Source organism: Vulpes lagopus, chromosome 17 (assembly GCF_018345385.1).
Source record: "Vulpes lagopus strain Blue_001 chromosome 17, ASM1834538v1, whole genome shotgun sequence".
In the NCBI taxonomy this organism is placed as follows: Eukaryota; Metazoa; Chordata; class Mammalia; order Carnivora; family Canidae; genus Vulpes; species Vulpes lagopus.
This window is the reverse complement of record NC_054840.1, coordinates 35813345-35832048: the sequence shown is the minus strand read 5'-3', so window position 1 is coordinate 35832048 and position 18704 is coordinate 35813345.

The following is an 18704-nucleotide window of genomic DNA, read 5'->3' as shown; positions in this document are numbered from 1 at the left end:
TGGCCAGTTGGTGGTGTGACCACTTTGAAAACTCTCTTGGGCTTTAGTTTCTTTGTTTCTAAGATTAGAGCTTAAATCAATGACTCCTAAGTCACTTCCATGTCTAAGACTGCACACTAGCAAGGAAAGCTGTCTGTTTTATATATAATCTGAGGAACATTGATATAAAGAAGCAAAGGAAAGCTGTGAGGAGCAGAGGATGCATTTGAGGACAGACTATATGCCCAAGTTGATGTGATTTGATTTGTTTCAGTTGAGTTCAAATCTTTTCATGCTAGGAGCGCTGTGCTTTTGTCTCTATCAGGGGATGCCAGTGAGGTCTCAGTTCCATTGTGAGCTAGGAGAGCCACACCAGCTTACAGGCAGGGCTTGAGCTCCTCCAGTCTTGTTGACTTCACAGAAATATCTGATTCAATTTCCTTGCTCCTTACCACAAGGGATTTTGACATGGTTGCAGGATGCACTGTACTTCTCTAAGGATCAGATGCTTGCTTGCTCCTCTATCTCCCGGGAAGACTCTCCCATCCCCAAAAGAGTTTATTTCCTAGTTAGCAACAATGAAAACAGCACACAAACAGTCTCCATAGCCTCACCAACTTCCTTCCTTCAAAGTACAATTATTTTCAGAAGACAGCGAAATGTCCGAAGAGAAGCACAGTTAGTTATGGGAACTGGTTTTCCAAGCAGTGTACTCTGCCTTCTTGCCTTGTGGGGCCATCCTCAGCTAAGCAGAGTGAGCGAGCTCCCCTCACATGCCCTGAGCTTACAGGAAGCTTTGTACTTAATTGGGAATGGGTGAGTAGGGACCAGGTGATGTGGAAATCCCTGCCGGTGGCTAGAAAGACCAAGCCATAGGAACAGGAAAAGAAAGAGAAAGCAAAGAAATATATCAAAGCAAATACAGAGCTAATACAGAGAACAAAAGAACACTTTTTTTGTGTGTAAAAAGAAAACCCCCTACTATTTTGTATTCTCAGAGATTCGATATATACTGCTTCTGCTAAGCAAGAAAAAGGTTTAACAAGAAGAGGGGGCAATCAGAGAATAAGAAAAAGCTTTTAAAATACAAAAAGAAATTGTTGAAATTCTTCAAAAATCAGAGAAGGGTACAGGGATAAAGTAGAGACCATCTTCTCAAGAGAATAAGAAAAAAGAGACAGGATATATAAGAGAAAAACCAAAAGACCTGAAGGAAGAATGTATGAAGTTCAATATGTGACTAGTAGGAGTCGAGAAAAGAAAATAGAGTGAAGTGATTATATAAAAAAGAGAGATTGAGAATTTTCCAGGATTAAAAGACAAACCTGTTCAGTCCATTGATTTCAGCACCACAAGTGGGAAGACCTATGCCCAGATGCATTCTTGAGGAATGTCAGAAAACCAGGGCTGCAGAAAGGCGCTTCCTAGGAATAGGAACGGGTTTGAAATAAAATCTCTTCTGATCCACAGTGGATGCTAAAACACTCCCAGTTCTGACGGAAGATGACTTTGAACTGAAATTTCTTTACCCAGCCAAACTATCAAAGTGTAAAGTATGAAGGCAGGATGGAGAATGTTTCAGTTGTGTAAGGATTCCAAAATCTTCTGTAGCGGTGTTCTTTCATTGAGAGCTCTATCAGGTCAGTTCGTAGTCAAGCAAGGAAGGAAGACAGCGGGTCAAGGAGGCAGGGGATCCTTCCCTATGGGACGGAAGCCCCGGTGGTGCAGCAGGAGAGCAGTCAGAGTCAGAGTCGAGGAGTGAGAGGCTGGAGAGTGCCTGGAGGGTATGCCTGGTGTAAGGAGGACTTGACCACAGAGCATGACTTTTGGAGAGTTTGAGGAAAAAAAGAAGAGATACGAAGAAGGCAAATCCTTGAAAGGCATTTGAAACTCCAGAGAGAGTGAAGAACAGTAGAATAAAAGAAAGTAAATCAAAGCAAACTATCTGGCTTCACATAAACATGATTTCCTGGTCTGGGGCAGATAGTCACTGCTGCTGCTTCATGACATTTGGAACCAACCCTGCAGAGGAAGCCCGAATGTCTCCTGGGCTAGTGGGCAAGTGGCTCCTGCAGTAGAGAGTCAGGGTGTGTGGTTTACACCCTGAGGGAGTAAGAAGAGGTGTGCATTCTTCAGAGTTACAAGGGAAACTATAGGAAAACTAAAAATAGTGATGAACCTGGTTGGGAGCAATGGTGGAGTACTTAAGTCTAACCCTCTGATCGCAGTACATGAAATTGGTACATAATATGGAAATGGACAATTGAAGTAACACCGGCAGGAGTACATTTCCTAGAGATTCGGTGGTAACCCCAGAAGGGGGAATGCCAGAGAAGGTTTTTGGGAAGCAGGGGGCAGGGGCTGCTGCTCTGTGTAAGTCTTCCTGCACTATTCAAGTATTTCATACACATAGTGTATTATTGGGTAACAATTATAAAAATATATTCAGTAAATCAAAAAACAACAAGGAGACCTTGATGAGGTTGCCCCGGGCTAGGTAGACGAGCAGATGTGAGATCCTCTGCTCTATACTAGAGATACCCCTGGGATCTGAGTTTTGGTCCAAATTTCACACCCTTTCTGTGTCCAGCCACTCTCTCCCCCTGCCTGGGAAGTTCCCACCCTTTCTGGCCCACGTCCCAGGGATGCAGGCTGCTTCATTTTGCAGAAGATCATTAGTCCCCCAGGTCCAGGACTTGGACCTTCCTATCTCACCACAGGCCCTCCTGGGACACAGGCCTCATAGGCTTCTATTTTTAGCGTCCGACTGGGCTTATCACCCTTGCTTCTGAGTGAGGCGGAACCTACCCTACAGTGAAAGATTATTCCTTATGCAAGTGTTTTGTGGCTTTCTCATACTGAACATTCCCATTGACACACACACACACACACACACACACACTCCCATCTACATACACACACGCTCTCTTACACTCCTTCACACAGATTCACAAATACCCGTATGCATACTCACACATTCACATATACACACATTCACGCCTACTTGCACATCATATCTACATACACACACTCACATACATTCATACCCTTAACACACTTTCACATGCACCCCGATACGCGTGCATATCTGAGGCATCCCCAGGATCCCCCAGGGCATGACCTGAGGGGACTTTCCACAGTTGTGTCTCACTCCTGTCTGAGGAAGCTGACACTGGGGCTCACTCAGGCACCTGCACGCAGTGATTCATCAGCTGTGAGTCCTACAACCCCAGGGCTCACAAAGAGGTTCTGGAAAATCTGTGTGTGGAGAAACCACTGTCTCCACACAGAGGTATCCCATAAAGGAAGAAAGAAATTAGGAAAGTGAATAAAAGAATGAGGCCAAAAAGCCGCAGCAAGTAATAATAAAAGGAAAAACAGGTTTCTAAAATTAATTACAGTAACATATGTAAAAATGCCTGCCATAGAGTGGGCTCCTTAATACCGTTAACTTAAAAAAAAAGTCCCTGTCCCCAATTTAGAATCTATAAATAGTGCTAAGCTTTGAGAAGTGTTAATTCACCCTCTCAAAGAATGGGAATTCATATGTCGTTCAAAAAATATGGACTTTTAAAAGCCAGCAATGATTACAGAGGCCAAAATAAAATATATACCTTAGAATAGATTATTGATCAGAGTGGTTTATGAGTTAAGTACAGAAGTCCTTGGAGAATTTAGTGGCCAGACATCTCTTCGTTCAATTTACTGTTATGATTATGCAAAAATAATGTTATTTATACTTTTAATCAGAGCCAAAGCTGGATAATTTCTGCAATGATAATGCTCATGAAATATATTCTATTCAGATCAACAGACTAGAGATTAACATGTAAAGAGTAAAGGCTAAGAAATCACAGCTCCTGGGTGATGATGTTCTTGCTGTGAATTCATATACATAATTCAACAGAGCAGACGCCACAAATAGACCCATAACACTATTTTTATGGTGGTTTTTTAAAAAGCAATTTTGTACGGCTAACAAATTATTAGATCTTTATCTAAGATTCCGAAAAAGTATGGTACTGAAATGAGCCAATGTCCTACTCTTACCTACCAGGGTAGCTACTGTGGAGAGTTTACAAGGCCTTGGGAATGTTGTCCTAGCAGGGAAGGTCCTGTCCCCTGTGGGGAGGTGTCCTGTCCCCTGGGGAGAGAGGGTCCTGTCCCCTGTAGGGAGGAGTCCTGCCCCTGTGGGGAGGGGTCCTGTCCCTGTGGGGAGGTGTCCTGTCCCTGTGGGGAGGGAGTGCTATGATCCAGCCTTAGTGCCTGGGGCACGTTTCAGGTTCCACTGGTGAGAGGCAGGCAGCAGAGGACAGTAGGACGGGCTGTCTCCTTGAAGGCCTACCTACTTCCGATAGCTTTGTCTGCCATATGGCAGTTATTCACATGATAAGAATGGGCTTAAATGATAGGAATAAAAGTTGTGCGATATGAACCAAATGAGTAAGCATTCGAACCTGAGCAAGTCCTGCACTCAACCATGGCCTGGCCATTCTTGCTGATGGGCAAGTTGACGCAAAACCCAACTTCTTGTGGTTCCTTAACATCCGATAGGTGCAATATCACAGGCCCAAACACTCAAAGCTCCTACAGAAGTGATCCAGCTTGGGTGTGTCAGTTTGGAAGTCCTGCCGTGGACCCCACCTCCTCCTGGAATTCCAGGAGTGGCAATAAGAGCAGTAGCAGGGAATGAACTCAGGACAGATTCTGGGACATCCTAAATGGCTTTGATATAAATGTGTGAGTCTTCTTCCCTCATGTACTCACCCGACACCTGCCTTGCTGGACAGAACCGACTGACCTTGGGGGTAGGGACCCAGGTCTGTGTCAGCACCCAGTTTTTCTGCTTTTATAAAGTAACATGGTTGTGATGGTTAATTTTATGCGTCACCTCATCTGGGCCATAGTACCCAGATATTTGGTCAAACATTCTAGGTGCTTCTGTGAAAAGTATTTTTAGATGAGACTAACATTTAATTTAGTAGACTTTGAGTACAGCCGTTCAAGTCCATAGTGTGGGTGGGCCTGATCTAATCAGTTGAAGTTCTTAAGAGAAAAAGACCATTTTCAGAAGAAAAGGGAATTCTGTGAGCAAATGGCCTTTAGACTTGAACTACAGCACCAACTCTTCCCTGGTCTCCAGCCTATTGGTCAACCTGCAGAGTTTGGAATTGCTAGCTTCTGCAACCTTGTGAGCCAGTTCCTTAAGATAAACTATCTGTGTATCTGCTCATCATCATCTCTCACACTATCCATCGTCCTATCGGTTCTATTTCTCTGGCGAACCTTGACTGATACCATCATTGCAATGGTATAAACATAGGATATTATGTTGGGTCCAGTGCAGCACATGGGGGTTAAATTTGTTTGTATTTTTAAAGAGAAATGTATAAATGACACACAGGTCATTCATACTGAAACAGACTAACTGTCCCTCTATTGGATTGGATTCTGCTGCTAAATGAGATGACTGCACCCTTAGGGATTCAGGCACGTTGGGATTTGGAACTATGTAAGGAGAATGTGGAGCTGGGTTCCTGGTTCACAGGTGATCCTCAGGATATCTTTGCCATGTGGCCTCATGCCACTTTTCAGAGGAGAAAACTGAGGGTTATAGTCAGAGAGGCTGAACTCCTTGCCTTGGGTCCTAATTAGAAGGTGACGGAGGGAGGGTCCCGGGCCTGTTGCCTCCCCTTGTGTGCTGCTGCATCAGATCCGCAGCAAGGATGTCCTCGCACAGTGTGGCTATCACCCTGCACAAAGACCTCTCAACCCTGCTGATGAGAAGAGTCCATAGCTAAGAGGTAAGGAGTATTGCGTGTGCCAGCAGACGCTGGGATCCACATATCTTGTGTTCCACTGCCGCGACTTTGGGGAGGGCAAGACTCTATCATGTGCTCTCCAACCTGAGACACTTGTCAGGACCAACACACAGCTGAGTGAGACTCAGGGACAACCAGGGTGAGTCGGGCTCTCCTGGACCAATGGGAAGGTATGCTTCTTCCAACTTAGGGGGTATTAACCGGCATGTAAGGCCGTGGTGTGGATGGTACCCCGGGTAGATTTTGCAACAACGGCCGGATTATTGTCACTAACCCTTAGTTCATCCCTAGAAAGAATGACGCATCCCCCTTACTGCCGCATTTCCACCCAGAACAGCCCCTGGGAGGAGTGTGCACTCCCCTCATCGGGTGTGGCTGGGCCGTGGACCATGCTCTGGTCACTAGGATGTGAGTGGCCAGACATTTGCCATGGCTGAGCAGAGGCTCTGCACATGATCCTGTGGTTTGGCTCAGGCCCTGCAGCTCCTGTCTTCCACCAGAGGAACAGCATGTCTCAGGATGCGCTACCTTATTAGCCTGAGTTCTGGAAGGAGAAGCCTGAGTTGTGCCAAGCTGAGCCCGAAAGAACTGAATGTTGCCGTGGCTGCCCTGTGGCCACCTCATGTCTCACTAGCAGGGAGTAACTGTTTCTGGTGCAAGCCGCTGAGATATTGAGGCCGCTTAGTGCCACAGCAGAAGCTGACAAATACAAATCATTTTGTTGAAAGACTTGTGTTTTCCATGATACACTCTGTCAATGATCTCCCACGAGCAATGAGGGGCTGACTGATGTCATGTACCCTACTCTCACACCCTTGGATTCTACCCTCTAGGTGTCACACGGATGCCAGCGGGGGCAGGTACGAAGGTAGGTACGGTCTTAGTGGGGTCCTCTGCTGGAGACTGCCCTCCCCCCCACCCAGCAGGGCTCAGCTGTTGTCCTTCAGCTGGTGAACAGGGAACCGGACCGAATGCCGGGAGTGTGGTGCACAGAACCTACGGCACACATGGGACAGGGCCCCTGCAGAGCTGCAGGAGGAGCCTCTGGGCAGAAGTCTCCTAGCCAGCTCCTAAGCCCAGAAGCCCTGCTGTGTCTTGCTCTGGAAGGCTTGGCCCCTGCAGAGACACGGATGGCGGGGGAAGCTGCCCACAGCTCTAATGCTCTACCTCGGCTCAGGGCTGCCCAGCAGGTGGGTGCCACTGGCACCCGCCTTTCTCCCTCCTGGACTCAATTTCCAATTGATATCTCATGTGAGTGCTTTCCATGGGTAGGACAGTGTCTCCGGCAGGAAGTATGAGAATTATGACTCCAGCTTTCCAGCCTCTGTGTAAGAGGGCAGCAGACTGCACAGAGGTCCACCTCGTTTCTCTTTCTCTGGGGATCGTTTCCTCTTCCACTCTCATTCTTTCTTCGATGCTGTAATTACATATGGTGGGGCACTCCGGCCGGCGTGCAAAACTAAGCTACTCCCTCCTTCTCTGCACTTCCACACACAAAGCATCTTGGATTAGCAAGGCTCTAGCTGGGTTTCTCAAGAGGGCACTTTTAGTCTCCTGGGGGGGGGGACAACCCTTCATCGCGTGGGACAGTCTCATGGTTATTAGCATACCCAGTCCCCCCACCCACTGTGTGCTCACAGTGTTCCCCTGATAGTGGAATCCTGCTCCCCCACAAAGATACCCCAGTTCTTGGAAGTGTATGTTAGGTTGTCCGGCAAGGGGAATTAAGATAGCAGATGGGATTAAGGTTGCTAATCCGTGGACCTCATAACAGGGGGGAGTAGCTCTGACTCCTTAGGGGGGCTCGGTGTCATCACTGGGTCCTCAGATGTGAGAGCGGGAGGCAGGAGGCTCAGAGGCAGGGACAGAGATGTGAGGACAGAAGCAGAGGTGATGTGGCTGCTGGCTCTGAAGCCAGGGGATGAGCCAGAAGCTCAGGAATAAGGGCAGCCTCTGCAAGCTGGAAAGGGCAAGGCTTCAAGTTCTGCCCTGGAGTTTCCAGAAGGAATGCAGCCCCGCTGACACCTTGGTTTTGGCCCCATAAAATTCATGTCAGAATGCTGACCTCCAGAATTTAAGAAAAAAAGTCTGTGTTGTTTTGAGCCACTGTATTCGCAGCAACAGGAGGCGACAATGGTTCCCCAGGTGCAGTGATGGCTCCATGCCCCATAACATTTCCTCACAGTCCCCAGGTGACTACCAACCCTGGCAAGGAGCCATTTTATTCAGTGTGGAGAAGGTAAAGAAGCAGAATTTTTCGAATTGCCTGCCTTTCTCTCTTCCTGAGCTTGCATACGTCACTTCTTCCCCCGGGGAGAGGAATTTCTCCTCCCGACCAGGTGCCTCTGCTTCACCAAAGACAAGGCTCTTCATCCTTTAAAGAGTTATTCTGGGAATAATGAATATGAAGACCCTGACAGCTGGCATAGTGTTTGGTTGTCACTGCTCCTTCTGGCTCTCTACACTTCCATTCCAAGATTCGAGAGACATGACCAGCAGCATAAACTCAAGAAACAAATATGTATTGAGAGCCAACTATTCGCTAGGCCTATAAATTCTGACCCAGGCAGCCTGCCTGCCTCCGAGCCTCACCTGGAGAAGACAGTTGGAGCGCTGTGCACCCCCACATCCTAGCTCGCTACCTGGTTAGCTTGCCTGCACTGACGCTGGATCTCAGGTATCCTTCCTGAGGCTCCTACTCGGCCTCAGTGTATTTTGGGGATTTTTAAGGAGTATCCTATGTGCACTGACAAATCCAGGACACTACCTGACCTTTCTGCTCTGAGTACAGACAGTGTCACTTACAAATCTTCCCTACTAGAATGTAAGCTACCAGGGGGCAGGAACTTTGGTAGACATTTCCCCCTTGCCCTAGGGTAAGAGATGAGAATGTGGTAAAAACAAATAAGAGATTCCATATCTCTCTGCCTATGATGGTTAATTTTATGTGTTAACCTGATGGCGAAGGGATGCCTGAATAGCTGGTAAGACGTTATGACTTAGTGTGTCTGTGAGGGTGTCTCCAGAAGAGGCAAGTATGTGAATTGGTAGCCTGAGGAAAGATCACCTTCATCAATGTGGGTGGGTATTACCCAGGCTGTTGAGGGTCTAAATAGGCCAAAAAAATGTAGAACAAGGGCAAATTTGCTCTCTGCTTGAGCTGAGACATCCATTTTCTGCCCTGTGACATTAACTCCTGATTCTTGAGCCTTCAGGCTCAAACCAGGACTCACATTTGTGGCTCTTCTGATTCTCAGTCTTTTAGACGAGGCCTGAATCACCCCACCAGCCAGGCCTCCAGCTTGCAGATGAAATGACATGGGAGCGCTCAGCCTCTGTAATTGCATGAGCCAATTCCCTATAATAAATCTCTATATCTATACATTTCCCATTAGTTCTGTTTCTCTGGAGAGCCCTGACAGATGCACTGCCTCTCCCTGGGGCTCACTGCCTTGTATTCATGCAGGTTGGGTCTCTGGTCATCAGAACTGCACAGCTCCCCCTCCTCTGGCCATACCCACAGGTAAAATTCCAGCTCTATCTTCCTTCCAGCAAGGACTTGAACAAAGCTTTCCTGCCAGGGTCCTGCTTAGAGCAAGGTATTGGTGGGAGTCAGGGTACATGTTGGATTTGTCAAGGCTCTGAGATTCCAGCCACATGTCACCACTTATCCTCAACCCCTTAGAAGCATACAATTAATGAACAGGAATTGATAAGAGGGATCTTGAAAGTGTCTCTGCCAATGGCCCATTCTGATGAGTCATCCTGGCCAGTCTTTGTGCTGGGCTGAGGCTACTGAGAAATACTTTTCATTAGTGTTGGAAGGACTGTTGTCCCCGGGGCTGATCTAGGTGGAAGGGGCAGAGTACCTGTGTTTGGGTGTGATATTAGAGTGCCATCAGGATCTGATGTCCAAGGGAAGCCTCAGAAGCAGCATTTCAACAGCCAAAGTGTTGGGTTTTCAGGTCAACTAGTACTGGAGGAGTCATTCATTTATTCATTCATTCAGTAAGCATTTGTTGAACATCTTCACAGAGCTCATTGCTACAGAACCAGAAGAAAAATGACTCTTTGTCCTGGAGACACTCACAAGGGAGATACCTCAATGGCTGTCTATGCTATACATGATTCTATGATAATTGTTACAGATCTTGAGTGCTTAACAGGGGCCACTGTGTTAAGCACTGTAGTTCCATCATCTCATTTATAACTCCTGGGAACCCTAGAATCTGACAACCCTCGTTCTAAAGATGAGACAACAAGTACAAGAGGGGAAGTGATTTGCCCAATATCACATGAGCGGTCAATGATGGAACCATGATTTAAACCCACGTGCCTTAGTACAAAGTTAAGATGCTGTAATGAAGGGATGCCAAATTTCATACAACAAATTTCATACCATTATCCAGTGGATATGGTATTCCAGGTGTTTTACATTTATTACTTTATTTGATTCTTACAACAATCTGAGGTGTCACACATACTCTTAATCTACCTGGTGTGGTGACAAGAAATCTGAGGCACAGAAAGTTAGATGACTTGCCCAAGGTCATACAGTGATTGTGTGGCAGAGCTGGAATTTGAATTCCAAAAGTGAACCTCCAAATCGCTGCTATAAATATTATGCTATACTACCCTGTCCTAAAAATATTGACTTTCTCCTCTCTCTTACTTAAAAGTTCCAAGGCAAGTAGTCAATTTTGGTGGAGCAACTCTGCTCTACTGGGCATTCCAAGGCTCTGATTTCTAAGTCATTCCTCATCCATCCTCAAAAGCCCCAATGTCGGATACCAGAACCACTGGTGACATGAGGCTATTTTCAGTTCAATTCACTAAAATGGATTAAAATACAGTAAATTCAGTTCCTCAGTTGCACTAGTGAGTGCATTTCAAGCGTCCAGTGTTCACTATCATGGACAGCACAGATCTAGAACTCACTTCCTTCTCTCCTTCTTTCTCTTGGTTTCAGACCTTTGTTTGGATGTTTCTTCCAGCCTTTTCTGGTTAACTTCTCATTTTCTTTCACAGATATTTCCCCTAAAAAAATTTATTGCATGTTTAATCCTTTCTTGGGATCTGCTTCTTAGAAGATCTGGGTGAGCACAACTATCACCGCTTGTTAGAAGGTTAAGGAGGTTAACAATGGTTCTGGTGTCCTGGGCATTAATTTACCACGCCTGCTCAAAGTTGTATAGACCCAGATCCTGTCCCTTCTTAGCTCCATCTTCCATATCAGAGAATTTTAATATGTTTTTACTTAGTTTCCTGACAAAAGCTGCTTCTTATTTGCTTATTTCAGATACTCTTTGCTGGACAGCATCCCAGTTATCTCTTTCTCCATCAGAACCAGAAGCAGATGTTCTAGGTCCACATGCACTGTGATTTCCTGCAAGGTAAGACTTTGTTTTCTGGGTCATCACAATTAGAAGAGCATGCTTGAGCACAACTCATTTCTCTTTGGAGTGTTTAAGACAAACTTATATGTCAGCTGAATGACATTAATTTTTACATGGGACTATGAAACATCAGGCTTTAAAGAGTGTGCTGAAAGAGCCAACACGGTGAAAAAAGGTATGGAGTCTAAAAAGTTTATGTTCCTCTGTTTGTATGACTTGCTAAAAAGGCTCATCCTATCCATCTCTATTTCTATAATGCTATCCTTCCCTCTCTAGAATTTGTGACAAATTTTTCATTAAAACTTGATAGTGAAAGTTAACTGCATGCTTGCATTTCCTGATTGGCTTTCATGATAATCCATAGGCTATTTGAGTATAATCTTATCTTGCTGCTTTTTAAATCTTGGTCATAGGCACATTACATAGAATTCTAGGTAGAACCATAAATGTTGCACATCAAAGCAAATAGAAGAGCTTTCTTATGGTTTCTCAACAGTTTTTAGTGTGAAAACAGGGTAAAATTTCTATGTTTTATTGCACAAGGCATGCGAACCTAATAGAATGAATGCAGCATCTAATTTATTTGAACATCTATGTCTCAATACAGCACTTGGGGCAAGAACAATATCAGCATCCTTTACCAACTGGAATTATTCTGCCTCCCAATCCTGTATTTACGGAAAAATTTTTGGCTTATATTTGACCACGTATGGTGCAAACTATAGTGGCCTCCTCTTAGGGTTATGAAGAATAAATAAAATGATTTATATAAAATGCTCAATAGAATGCTAGCTATTGCCTTCAGTATGATCATTACCCCACCATCGTCGCCATCATCATCACATCATGACCATCATGACATGACCATCATCATCATGACCATTGTTATTACTATCATCACCATCACCATCACCATCACCATCATCATCATCATCATCATAATCACCATGACCATCAGCATTACTATCATCACCAACATCATCACCATCATCATCACGACATCTTGATCATTACTATCATCATTAACCATTATGACCATCATCATGACTCTCATCACGACCATCATTAGTACCATCATGACCATCATCATCATCACCACCATCTTCACCATCATGGTCATCATCACTATCAAACAACGGAGTTGCAAATCTTCCCTTCTGCCAGAATTGCTAATGTGCTGAAATCCACAAAGTGAAAAGTACAAAACAGCTGTTTTGCCCTCCTGGAAGAATAGCTACTTTTTTTTTTTTTTTTAACTTAAGCTGAGTCTGGTTTTCAGAATAAATTAGAATGAATGGCAAAAAAATGTTCCAAATGGCATCACTAAGGGTCATGAGTGCTGATAGTGCAGTAATGTGATTGAAAAAAAAAAAAAAAAAGAAAAAGAAAGAAAGAAAAGGAAAAAAAGAAAAAAACAGCCTCCAGCTTCCAAGGTCACGAAGTATTAGAAGTCAGGAAATTTCCCAGGAGCTGATCAAGTCCACTTCAGAGGGAAAACCAGCTGCAAAATCTATAGTCAGCAGAGCTCTGTGGAGTTCTAAGGCAGTGTCCTAACACATACACCCTCTGACGTTCAGGGATTTTCCAGCCTAATTCCATTTACATCGGGAGCCTGGGGTGCTTCCATTTAAAAATATTTCTTAAAACAAACCAACAGCACTTAGAATGCTAAGTAAAGGAAAAGCAGCCACTGGTTAGCCATTTAAGGAGGAAAGGGAGGATTTCGGTGTAGGTTCCAGTGGGTTGGAATTGCTTTTGGTTTCAGCAGAGAATAGTAGTCTATGGAGCAATAATTTTGAACAACAGGGAGATAAGTGATCTAGAAATACTTTTTAACTTTCCTGTACTCAGTGGACTTCAATGGCTCCATTTGGAATGGTTTTATTTTATTATTTTATTTTTTTGGAATGGTTTTAAAAGTCTGACTTTACAACTTTCCATTTCTGCTCTCTCTCTAGCTGATGCAAATAAGAGAGAGGAAGGAGAAAGTCTGGTAGACAGCAGCTGGTAGACTCATCACAGATCTCAAACATGTGGGGACTAAGGGCATAGTTGTAGTCATCAGGATCTGGCCCTGAGACTTAACCACCCAGTGGTCACAATACAGAAGGCAAAGGTAGGTGTTCCTGAACAGAAGAGGAAGGTGTTAGGGGTTGTATTGTATCTCCACCCTCCCCAAAGATATCTAACACTCAGTACTTTAGAATCTGATTTTATTTGGAAATAGAGTCCTTTCAGGTGCAATCAAGTTAAAATAAAGTCATTAGGGTGAGCCCTAACCTGGCACGACTAGTGTCCTTATAAAACGGGGAAACTTGAGCACGGACACGTGGGAAAACGTGGTGTAAACCTAAAGGCAGAGATCAGGATGATGCTTCTGTGAGCCAAGGAATGGCAAAGATGGGCAGAAACCACCAGAAGCCAGGAGAGAGACATGGAGTACATTCTCCCCACAGCTGCAGGAGCCAACAGCTTGATCGTGGACTTCCAGCCACCAGAACTGGGAGACAATATCTTGTTATTGTTTAAGCCCCCAGTGGATGATATTTTGCTCCAGCAGTACTAGGGAACCAATATGAAGGGTAGCATGATCACGAACCCAGGGCACTTGTGTTCACGCAGGAGAAAAGCAGCAGTGCAGAACAGGTCACCCCTCTCAGAATAAAGCTGCTCTTAGAAATTGGCCCAATATAATTGGGGTTATATATGCAAATGCAGGAGGCAGCAGAGATATCCCCAGCAGACAGGATGGGGGCATGGCAGATGCAGCCAGGGGTGAAAACCTCAGAAACACCTGTTTCTCTTCATTATTTGGAAAGCCAGTTGCTGCAAGGGTCTACCCAACAGGAGAGGACAGCTTCCTGCAGGGATCACACCCACACCAGGAACGTAGGCATTTGGTTTCCTTATGTAGCGTCCTTTGTCTTCTTTTCCCCTGGTTTTCAAATGATCACAACTTACTTACCAGCTAGTTCGCCTACGTTTGGGACTCTGGGGGCTGCATACGTCTAGAATGCTGGAGTACAGCAGGGATGCTGAGGCATAAAACACCCAGGAATTTTGAGGACAAGTCAGGGGGCACATAGAAGTCCAATGTCAGAAGAGCCTGCCAAGGAGATGAGCATGGTCCCTTTGGAAGGACGACATGCAAATTCATGAATCCTTCCATGTTGGGGAAAAAAAAAACAACAAAAAGGAAGGCTGACTATAGGGGAGGCCAGGAGTAACAGCAAGCACTAAGTCCGAGGTGGCTTTGTGCTGGCCCGGTGCTTAGTAGTTGGGGTGACTATTCTGGTTTGTCTAAGACTCTGACGAAAATGTTTCTGACTTTTCCTCATTCCATCCATAGGTGCTTGGTGGCTGTCTTTTATTAGGTTTGGAAAGTTTTGTCTCCATTCTCAGTTTTTCCAGAGTTGTTTTTTTTTCTTTTTAAAATTAAAAATATATATATTTTATTTGTTTGAGAGGAGAGAGAGAGAGAGAGAGCGCGCGCACACACTGGGGGAGTAGGGCAGAGCAAGAGGGAGAAGCAGGCTCCCCAATGAACAGGGAGCCCGATGTGGGCTCCCCCAGGACCCTGAGATTATGACCTGAGCTAAGGGCAGATGCTTAACTGACTGAGCCACCCAGGTGCCTCTGTTTTTGTTTTTAAAATCATGAATCTGATTGAATTTTATCAAATGTTTAATTTTTAAATCTACCCGAGATGGTTTTCTCCACCAATCTTTAATGGACTTAGTTATGTAATAGATTTTACGATAGTTAACCTTTCATGCAGTCCCAGGAAAGGCCCAACAGATCATTATTTTTTCAGTGTGATGTGTGATGGGTTGTATTTTCCAAGAAGGGCTTCAACAGGATCTCCTATTTCACTACTCTTCCAACAGTATGATTTCTTACCTCTTTCACTGATGATTGGTTTCACGTTCCCTCCTTGGGAATCTAGATGTGCCCTGGCTATGGTGGAAGAGACACAGGGGGACTTCTGAGGCTAGGACACACCAGCTTCTCCTGAGATCTGTGCTCCTGGTATGCACCACCATGAACTGAGGAAGCCCCAAGGCCCACAGAGAGAGGTGGGGGTGAGCAGTGGTCTCCAGCCTACACAGCCCAGCAGAGCTCCCAGCTCCTACCAACATGGTGGCCACGTGTGTGAGCCTCTTGAAAGCAGATCCCTCAGTCCCAGGTAAGTCAGCACCACTGGTGCAACATGGCACGGAGGCTAGCCATGAATGCCATACACAGCCCACACTGCAGATGTGAGAGCCAAATAGAGGATTTTAAGCCACTGAGTTTTAGGGAGGTTCATTATGCAGCAGTAAGTGATGTTTGATAGAATGTAACTGATTTGCTGATATTTTATTAGAATTTTTGCATCTACTTTTGAAAGAAAGATTGGCCTATATCTTCTTTCCTTCTTCCTTCCTTCCGTCCTTCCTTCCCCCTTCCATCCTTCCCTCTTTAATTTCTTTCCACTGCCCTTGTGTGCTTTTCATACCAAAGTTATACAACCCTTTAAAAATGATCTAGGATGTATTTCTCTTTTTTTTTCTAGTCTTTGAAAGCATCCAGGTAAGTTGGAAATTATTTTCTTTCAATGTTTGATTAAAAAGAGATGAACTAGTGTAAAAACCTGTCAGAGTTTAAAAAAAAAACTATCAGAGTTTGATACCTTTCATTTCTTTAAAAGAGATTTTTTATCTACCAGCCAGTTTGTTGAAAGGCTAGGATCTGTTCTGATTTCCTATTATTTCTTAAGTTAATATTTGTAAGTTTCCTAGAAAATTGTCCACATCTTCTAAGCTTTCAAAATAGGGACATATAGGTTTCATTGTAACTGAATTATGTCTCCTCCTTCATGTATAATATTGTTGATTTTCTCTCTCTCTGCCTCCCTGATGGGACTTGCCAGAAATATGCCTGTTTGATTTTGATTCATCTTTTCACCCGTCAGCTTTTCTTTACTGCTGATCTTTGAGCTTCTGGTAAAAGTAGAAAGAGAACTAACAAAATAGTTTTCATTTCCATCATTCTCTGTCTTTATCACTCCTTTCTATATAATTTCTGGGCTTGTGATTTCTCTTTTGCTCTTTTTCTTTCTTTTTGTTTACTTTTTCAATTGAACCCTGAGCTTATTATTATTTCTGAGCAATTTTCCCTCAAAGTATAGCTTTAGAAGCAAAGCAGAAGTTTGACAAGAAAGGCTTGTCATTCAGTTCTGAATATTTTACATTTTCCCTTTTAACTAGGATGACCATGTCATGCATCAACCAGATGGAGATGCCTTTGGTGGTGAGCGGAAATGTGCCATTAGAAATTACACCAGGATGACAGCCAGCCAGTGGGTCTTGCAAATTCAGTTGTATGTACACCCATAGATTATTTCACAGAGTGTGTTTCGGTTTTCAAGTGTGTATGTGTGTAAAGAGCAAATAATTTCATTGATTTCTACTATAATTACATTGAGGTCAGAAAATCTGGTCTATATGATAAAACTTGGAATTTGTTGAAACTTCTTTTGTGGTCTAGTGAATGGTCACATTTTTATAAATATACACATGTACTTGGAATCCATCTGTTTTCAGGATTCATTAGCTCTTTCTCACAGATCATATTTATTAGTCATATTATTCAAATCCTTTATATATATATATAATCTGATATATTATATTATATTATATTATATTATATTATATTATATTATATATATAGGCCCACTTACTTTATCATTTCCTGATACAAGTATTCCAAATCTCCTGTTCTGATTATGGATTTTGAATGTTTCCTCAAAGTTGCTTAGAGGTTAATATTTGTATGTCATTTTGGTGGATTCTTCCCTTTATCACTAAAAAGATCTCTCTATAGCTTATTAATTTTTGATTATATATGCTTTAACAACTTTTTTTGGTTGCCTGGCATACCTTATTGGAACCTACCCCTTTTCTTCAACCATTCTGTATGTTTGTTTTAGGTGTGCCTTTGAAAATCACATAGCTAGACTAAAAGAACCACAACATCAGCAACATACAATGCTTTCAATATGACAATTTTTTTTAAAGTAAGTAGTTAAATCTGTTTACATTTATTGTGATCACCAACATATCTGTCCTTAATTCTTTCATCTTATTTTGTGCTTGTTTATTTTCCATGTTTTTTTCTTTGCCTCCTGAATTGTTTCTTTCCTTCTATTGAATTGGTTATATTTTCCTTCTACTAGACTAGTTCAGATATTACATATTCTTTTAAAGACATAACCCTTAAATTTTTAAAGTAAATACTGAACAAAGTCTACTTTCCATCAATATCTCTTTCTTTTGAAACGAAGGACTGTTAACTTCCTATTCTGATCTCTCCTCAGTCATCTTTTCATTCTTTGGCAAATATTTTATTTCTGCTTTGTTTTACAATTCCCCTGAAGTCAGTTGTTGTTAAATAGGGAGGGAGATACTTTACCTAACACTTCTGTGTATTCAGAGCAGAACAGAGGCGTCACATATCAGCTTAGTACACCACATCAATTGGAGTCCCTGATTTTGATAAGTCTGACAAATCAATTACCTTCATGGGGTTCCCATTTTTGGTCACATCTGGGAGAGATTATCTAGTAAAAGAGCTCTCTTTTTTTGCCTAAGACTCCAGGAGTTGAATAGCAAGGAGGATGCTTATTAAGATATTCAGTAAAGGGAGAAATCACTGTGGCCTGTGGTCCCAGGAGTCCAGAGAGGTTACTGTAGGAGCAAACATTGTTTAGTCCTAGAAAAATGGGCAGAAGTTTTTTATGAGCAAGAGTGATGTGACCAAGATGGAATTTTAGTAAGATCAACTAACAGCATTTACTACAGTTTCCAAGCAGTAGGAGGGGTTATTCTTTACAGAGAGGAAGCCCCCCTAGGGTGCTGTTCTGTTAGAGGTGGCAGGAAGGGGGGAAGGCCTGACCTCGGTAGGTGGCAAGAGGCAGGAAGGAAGAGCTGACTAGGAGGTGTTTAGAAGGAAGAATTAGAGGAGGTGGATGCCAGTTACACATGAGAGGACAGAAGGGGGTCCAGTGCTGACGTTAAGGACCCCAAATGGGGGACAAGGAAAGTCCCTGCATGCACACTGCAGGATTTCTATCTAGGCAGGGGTTTGTGAATATGGGGCATCGCATGGTGCTTGGAGGTGGCTGAGACCTTTGGTGACACTGGCAGCCGTTAGTGCCAGAGGGCCTCAATCCTGACAGGAGGCTTTAGCCACTGGGAGCTGTCCTGGTTGCTAAGGTGCTCACGTGGGTAAGGAAGATAGATCACTAGTGGGAGAGTCATAGGTCTGAAGCCCACCTTGAGCTGCCTCTCAGGCTCAGGACCGAGGCTGGGTGGTTCTAAGGGGGCCTGGGTCTGGCCGAGGGGGCTGCTGGACCCTGCGCATCAAGAAATTCAGGAGTCCATGGGCTCCAAGATGTTAAAGATGGCTTATGTCAGGGGGTAGGATTTCAGGTGTCTCGTCATCATATTTTTAAAATCATTTACAG